A 7,779-nucleotide genomic window follows, 5' to 3' on the forward strand; every position below is an offset into this window, starting at 1 on the left:
TTTTATCATGGGCACCTATATACTCACTACCTAAATTTCATCAACATTTTGCCATGCTTGATCTCTCCATCTATCCATCCTTCTTTCAGCCATCATTCCATTTTATTTTTTTATTTTTAATTTAATTTAATTTTTTTTCTTTTTTTTTTTTTTGCGGTACACAGGCCTCTCACTGTTGTGGCCTCTCCCGTTGCGGAGCACAGGCTCCGGACGCGCAGGCTCAGCGGCCATGGCTCACGGGCCCAGCCGCTCTGCGGCATGTGGGATCTTCCCGGACCGGGGCACGAACCCGTGTCCCCTGCATCGGCAGGCGGACTCTCAACCACTGCACCACCAGGGAAGCCCTCCATTTTATTTTTTGATGCATTTCCAAAAAAAAAAAAAAAAGTTGGGGTTATCAATACACTTACATTAACAGACTTCTATATTTGTTTTTTTTTTTTTAAATTGAAGTAGAGTTGATTTCAATATTAGTTTCAGGTATACAACATAGTGATTCAATATTTGTATAGCTTATTTAAAGTTATTATAAAATCTTGGTTATATTCCCTGTACTGTACAATATATCCCTGTATTTATTTATTTCATACATAGTAGTTTCCTCTCCTCTTCCCTCTCCCCACTGGTAACTACTAATTTGTTCTCTGTATCTGTGAGTCCTTTTCTGTTTTGTTATATTCATTTGTTTTATTTCTTAGATTCCACATATAAGTGATAAAATACAGTATTTGTCTTTCTCTGACTTATTTCACTAAGCATAATACCCTCTAGGTCTATCCACATTGTTGCAAATGGCACAATTTCATTCATCTTTATGGCTGAGTAGTATTCCATTGTGTATATATACACATCTTCTTCATCCATTCATCTGTTGATGGGCACTTAGGTTGCTTCCATATCTTGGCTATTGTAAATAATGCTGCTATGAACATTGGGTTGCATGTACCTTTTTGAATTAGTGTTTTCATTTTCTTTGGGTATATACCCAGCGGTGGAATTGCCAGATCATATGGTAGTTCTATTTTCAGTTTTTAAAGGAAACTCCATGCTGTTTTCCACAGTGGCTGCACCAGTTTACATTCCCACCAACAGTGTACTAGGGTTCCCTTTTCTCCACATCCTCACCAACATTTGCTATTTGTAGACTTTTTTTAAAAATAAATTTATTTATTTATTTTTGGCTGTGTTGGGTCTTCGTTTCTGCGCGAGGGCTTTCTCTAGCTGCGGCGAGCGGGGGCCACTCTTCATCGCGGTGCGCGGGCCTCTCACTATCGCGGCCTCTCTTGTTGTGGAGCACAGGCTCCAGACGCGCAGGCTCAGGAGTTGTGGCTCACGGGCCTAGTTGCTCCACGGCATGTGGGATCTTCCCAGACCAGGGCTCGAACCTGTGTCCCCTGCATTGGCAGGCAGATTCTCAACCACTGTGCCACCAGGGAAGCCCTATTTGTAGACTTTTTGATGACAGATATTCTGACAGGTGTGAGTTGATATCTCATTGTGATTTTGATTTGCATTTCTCTGATGATTAGCGATGTTGAACATCTTTTCATGTGCCTGTTGGCCATCTGTCTATCTTCTTTGGAAAAGTGTCTTTTCAGTCTTCTGCCCATTTTTTAAATTGGTTTTTTTTTTTGATATTGAGTTGTAAGAGCTATTTATATATTTTGGATATTAACTCCTTATCAGTCACATCATTTGCAAATATTTTCTCCCATTCAGTAGGTTTTGTTGATGGTTTCCTTTGCTGTGCAAAAGCTTTTAAGCTTAATTAGGTCTCTTTTGTTTATTTTTTCTTTTCTTTTACCTTAAGAGAGATCACACCAAAAAAATGCTGCAGTTTATTGTCAGAGTGTTCTGCCTATGTTCTCTTCTAGGAGTTTTATGGTTTCAGGTCTTACATTTAGGTCTTTAGTCCATTTTGAGTTTATTTTTGTGTACAGTGTGAGAAAATGTTCTAATTTCATTCTTTTACATGTGGCTATTCAGTTTTCCCAGCATCATTTATTGAAGAGACTGTCTTTTCTCTATTGTTCAGTATTTGTTTAGTTTTTTTTTCCTTTGAGGTAAAATTTCAATGAAAAGTACAAATATTAAGTGTACATTCTTAACAGGTACACTTGTGTAACCCAAACTCCTCACAAATTATAGAACATTACTGTCACTTCCAGAAAGTTTCCTTTCCCTGTTAATTCCCATTTCCATCTTCCTAGAGGCACCATTATTCTGATTTTTTCCACCACAGATTGGTTTTACTAGTTCTGTACTAGGGAATATTTATATATATACATATATATATAAATATACATGGATAAATGGAATCTCACATATATACTCTTGTGTCTGGCTTCTTTCTCTTTTGTGGACAAGCATATTCATTTCTTTGGGTAATACCTAAGAGGGGAATTGCTGGGTCATTAGGGTTGGTATATGCTTTAGTTTTATGAGATAACTGTCAGACCTTTTCCAAAGGCCCATCAACAAAAGAATGCATAAATACATTGTGGTGTATTCATATTATGGAATGCTGTGCTATGGTTAAAATCAAGTAGAGCCACATGTATCAACATGGATAAATTTCAAAAACATAATTTTGTTGGGGGGGCATATTTTAGATCAAAACATTCAATATGATACCTTTATATAAAATCTGAAAGCTTGTGAAAGAAATATTATATATAGTTATGGATACTTACTCATGCAGTAATAGCATAAAAGCAAGCTTTGCAAAAATAATCAATTTCAGGATAGTGGTATCTCAGGTGGGGGTTGGAGAGATGAATGAGAGCAGAGGGGTTCATGATTGGCTTCAACGATATCTGTAAAGTTGTATTTCCTTAAAAACATCTGAAGCAAATATGGTAAAAGTTAAGATTTTATAAAGTTGGGTGCTAGATGCATGTTCCTTACATTAATCTCTGTAGTTTTTGGTTCACCTTATCTAAGGTGCTGCCCCTGCCCTCTACTTCTGCAGGTGGTGGAGGCTGGGCTGAGCCCGGTTGTGGGAGCAGAGCTGCTCGCTCCCACTCTGTCTCACTCACGCGGCTGCCACGGTTCAAGGGAAGCTCCCCAGAGACCCCAGGTAGGACGGCCGGGCAGACAGCACCCTGACCTGCTCCCGGTTACCGCAGCCTTGCAGATGACCTGCCTTCCCCACCTCGCTCCTAAATTTAGCTCTGTGACCTGGACCTAGCTCTCCCTCCAATCCCAGTTCCAAACCCTACTTAAAATTGAGTTTATTTTAAAATGTCTGTTCTGTTCCATTGTTTTGGGTTTTTTTTTTCAGGAACTCTGACTTTACATTTGTGTTATTTCCTTTGCCTGTCTTCCCTATCACTCCCTCTCTAATGATTTTTATTCATTTCCATTTTATCTTCTTCACTTTTATTTCTATTCTTTTTATCTTCCATGGTGTCCCTTAGAGTGGTGTCTCCTCTCTCTTGAGTTTCTTGTAATTTGGTTTTTGTATCTGAAATGTTTTGTATTTATTTTTCTTACACTTATTTAGTAAATCTACCCATTTCTGTTCCCTGTCCTCCTCTTGTCTGTCACCGTCCGTTCCTTGACCTGACTATCCGTTCCTTGAGTTATTTCTGCTTTGTTAGCTCCCTGCATAGCTGCCACTGCCTTGTTACATTTTTGAAAATTCATAATAGGATGTTGGGTTAAAATTTTCTTCTGCTTTGTGGCCACCTTTCTCTGATGAGTTTTCTTAGTCTGCAGGGAAGTTTTGTTACTCCTTTTCAGATTTTCTTCTGATGATACCTTTGTATGGATGTTTTTCTTACAATACCTTTGATTGGATGTTGAGTTGTAAGTTTTTATCATTTTGGAATGAGTTGGATTTTTCTAAAACAGCTATTGGCAAGAGAATCCCACGATAGGAACAAGGGCGCTTTCCTCATTTCTCAGCTCAAGGCTTCCTTCTGTCGGTATGGGGGTGTGTACTTTACTTTATGGCATCTACCTGTAATGGGACCTCCTCTCAATTTAGGATTCTAACCTGGCTCAGCTGAGCTCCTACAACTAGTCTGGAGCTCCCCTGGTTCCTCCCCCAGCCACTGGTTTCCAGGCATTCTGCCCCTTCCTGCCAGCCTGCTCTTCTCTTTTTCCTAAGCTGCACCTGTGGGTCCTCCAGGCACTTACGGATTAATTTCTTCCTCTCCCAGTATTCCTGCCCTCTTCCTCCTTAATCCTGCTCACATCTATTCCCACCCAGGCTGAGCACTCTCCTGAGTTGAATTTTTGCTGAGAATTGCTGTACCTCCACCCTCTGGACTCTTGTGCCATTTCTGGTCTTCCCTGGGGCACCTGCTAAACCGCACGTGTGGTTTCCTGTGCTGGTTTGGGGAGTGAGGGTGATGCTACACACCGTATGAAGTTTGTGAAATTTCTCACTTCCTTGCTTTACTGAAGATGTAAGCATGTAGGCGTTTCATACCTTTGTTCTCATTGCTCTGAATGATTTTCAGCAAAATTGGAAAGATTCTGAACAAAGCTGTCACCACGTACCTATCAGGCTGACCTAGAATCCTTAGCCAGGCATTCGAAGCCTTCCACAGGCTGACCTTGGTTTTTCTCCCTGCTCTTAGGTGTGACCACGGCTCCAGCCAGACTAATCTCCCACCATCCCAGGAACTCACCATGCACATTCCTTCCTCTGTGTTCTAGCTGTTTGCCACAATTTCAGTGTTCCCTTCAGGGTCTTCTTTATGGTAGCCATTGTTTTTGGTGACCCAGCATGTATTTCTCCCTTTCTACCACCCATCAACAGGGATCGATGCATAAACCCAGCTTATTAATCATGGTGCCCCTTCCCTGGGCAACAGTTTCAGGGAAAGCTGAATGGTCCAAGTAGGGCCAGAGTCCCTCCCTGACTTCCTTCCACTAGAGCTAGCTGGGAAGCTTGCCTCTTGCCTCTGGTGTCGCTGTGTCAAAGAATATTCATCTAGAAGAACACACCATCTGCAAAATTAAATGAAATGGTGATACAGAGAGAGAGAGAGTTTCCTTGTTTAAGTCCTGGATCCACCCTGAGGTTCCTGGTGACATAAGCCAGTCAATCACAGTTTAGATTAAGTGCAACTGAAAGACTCCTAACAAATACACCTTACTGTGTTCTCCCATCACCCTGGTGTTTTTACCTATAGTAACACACATCACACCATATAATGATCGTAATTGCCTGTTTATTTGTTTGTATCCCCCACTGAAAGCCCTTTACCACAGGGTCCACAAGCTGTTCACCATTGGGTGCCTGATACCTTGCACTGTGCCTGGCCAGCATTGGGCCATCATTTAGTATTCAGTTGAAACTTCACTTCTGCCTTTCCTAATTCTTCCCATCACTTAGGGTCTTAGATTCCAAGTTCTTTGTGAAGCATTCCACATCAAGTTGAAGACTCTACATAAAATGTCCAGGATAAAGCAGGCTTTCCTCAGAGCTGCATCCTCCTCGTCCCTAGTTACTTGAGTCAGAAGTGATGTCTCCCTCGTGGGAGCTCCTATAGCTCATTTAATCAAATGGTATCTACTCATACTGTCTTAAAAGAGAAATGCAAATGACTTATAACTAACATAAGTTTTCAAATGTGATTGTAAATGCCAGAAGCAAGGACCTAGTACAGTGCCTTATATAAAAGAATCCACAGTTGTTGAATATACAGCACAATGATCAATACTTTAGAGGGTAAATGGAAACCGGTAGTCTGTTATTGGCTGTGGGAGTCCTTATGTTAAGTGAGTCACGGCATAGATTCAAAGGAACCTGAAAGAAGGGTAAAGCTGAATCACACTTTTGCAGAGTGCATGAATGCTGTTTGAAAATCTAATTAAGCCATAACAACTGACCACAGCTGAAAAATAGTCGTGGCTATTTTCTACGCCCTGATGTCTCATTACTTGGTAAAGGCTGTTAACTTGTTCAAGCTGAATAGTTGGAAGGAGAAATGAGGCATGAGGAGGGCAAGTTAGAGTTTATTGTGTCTTCCGTTTCGATAAGGGGAAACTGAGTGTGGCTAGGAAAAGAAACCTGAAGCTCTGACTCCAGAACTATGTTCATACCTCTCACATCAGCCTCATACTTTTTTTGGGCTGTGTCTTCTTCCATATATAATTAGTGATAGTCTGATTGATTCAGTTCTTCTGGTGGAATGTAAGCTCCAAAAGACTAGGGACTTGGTCTGTCTTGTTCAATGCCGAGTCTCCCAACACCTAGAACAGTGCCTAGTCCTTATGTCTGGGGCCATAGTAGGAGCTCCATACCTATTTGTTGCATTCATATCTCTACAATCCTGGACACAGCTTGTTTATCTTTTATGTATCTTGCTAAAATATTTATATGTCCAGATTTCCTTTTCTGGTGCAGATGTTAAAAGAACATCTTCGACTCCAAGTTCCATGATATCTGTGACCTCCAGTGTCTTATTCACTAAAGTATCTCTAGTGCCTAAAACAGGAGACATTCTGACAGTACTTATGGAATGAATGATTTAAGTATTTGATTAGTGAATTTTAAATTAAGCGAAAAAATGGAAATGATTGGCTCAGACTTCTGGGGGGGTTTTTTTTGGAAACTGTTTATTTTCTGTCAACCTACTTCCATTTTACGAGTTTGCGGAAGAACAGCTTAAGACCACTCAGTGGTTGTTTCTACCCACTCAGTGGCCTGAGAAGTGGGAGCTGCAGACCAGCCTTCAGTGAGGGAACTGCTGAGTAGGCACAGAGGGCACCTGCACACCTTCGGACCAGTCTGCCACCTCATGTTCTGTAGCAGTGAACTCAGAAGCTGGAGCAGATCATTCACCCTGAAATTCCTCCATGGTCACAGCCTTCTCAGCTGCCGCCTGCTTTTCCTTTTCAATCTCTTCGGCATCTCTGTAGAAGCAGAGATCAGGCATGACCTCCCATGGGTGTTCACAGTAGATGGTGCCACACACGTGCAGAACTTCCCGGGCGAGTATCCACCACATCAGGCCCACGGGGTGAGCTCCCTTGTTGGCGCGGGATGACAGTGTCCACACAGTGCAGAGGAGAATCGGCTACACAGACCAATGGGAGGCAGGTTAACGTAAGAGGCCTCTGTGAGAGGCTGGTGGTCAGCCCTGGGATCAGTAACCACCGGAAGTCTTGGCTCCCGGAAGGCTTCCCGGATTTGGTTAGTGAAGATTCCAGGAGAGAAGCAGCCAGCACTAGGAGTAGCTCCAGTGACAGCAGCAAACTTCAGCACAGCTCGCTGGCCAGTATTTCTAGAGGATACGACACTGACATCAGCTGGGTTTTCAATGGCAACAATGGCACGAGCTGCCAGCAGAAGCATCTCCCAGGTTCTCTTCAGATTTATGTCGTAGACGCCATCACTTTTCCTTTTGTAGATGTACTGTTTCCATTTGGAAGTCTAGATTGGTGCCCCCTAAGTGGGTTCCTGCTGCACGATATTTGAGTACTTCCTCCTCCTTCATTTGCAGGAAATCAAGGGCTCCGGACATTGTGAAAGTTTCCCTTTAAGTTACAATGGGAATCCAGAACAACGCCCTGTGGACCCCTGTCTGGGTAGTGCAGAAGGGGCTCAGACTTAGTAAGAATGTTCTGCTATGTTTGTTTTAACCTCTACAGTTTGAAAGTACCCTCACAAATATCCCCTCACTTGAATCTTACAACAACCCTGTGAGATTTATTTTATCAGTTTTATAGATGAGGAAAAAGGCTCAGAGGAATTACAGGGCTTGTCTAACGTTACATACTTGGCAGATTGGGACTTGAACCCTAGACTTGACTCCAAAT

At 42.1% G+C, this 7,779-nt stretch overlaps 1 pseudogene; it reads right to left on the bottom strand.

Annotated features, from left to right (window-relative positions):
* Positions 1-6,625: 6,625 nt before the first annotated feature.
* On the bottom strand, positions 6,626-7,484 carry LOC131743907 (small ribosomal subunit protein uS2-like; annotated as a pseudogene).
* Positions 7,485-7,779: the final 295 nt, after the last annotated feature.

The sequence above is a fragment of the Kogia breviceps genome, chromosome 17 (genome assembly GCF_026419965.1).
Source record: "Kogia breviceps isolate mKogBre1 chromosome 17, mKogBre1 haplotype 1, whole genome shotgun sequence".
NCBI lineage: Eukaryota > Metazoa > Chordata > Mammalia > Artiodactyla > Physeteridae > Kogia > Kogia breviceps.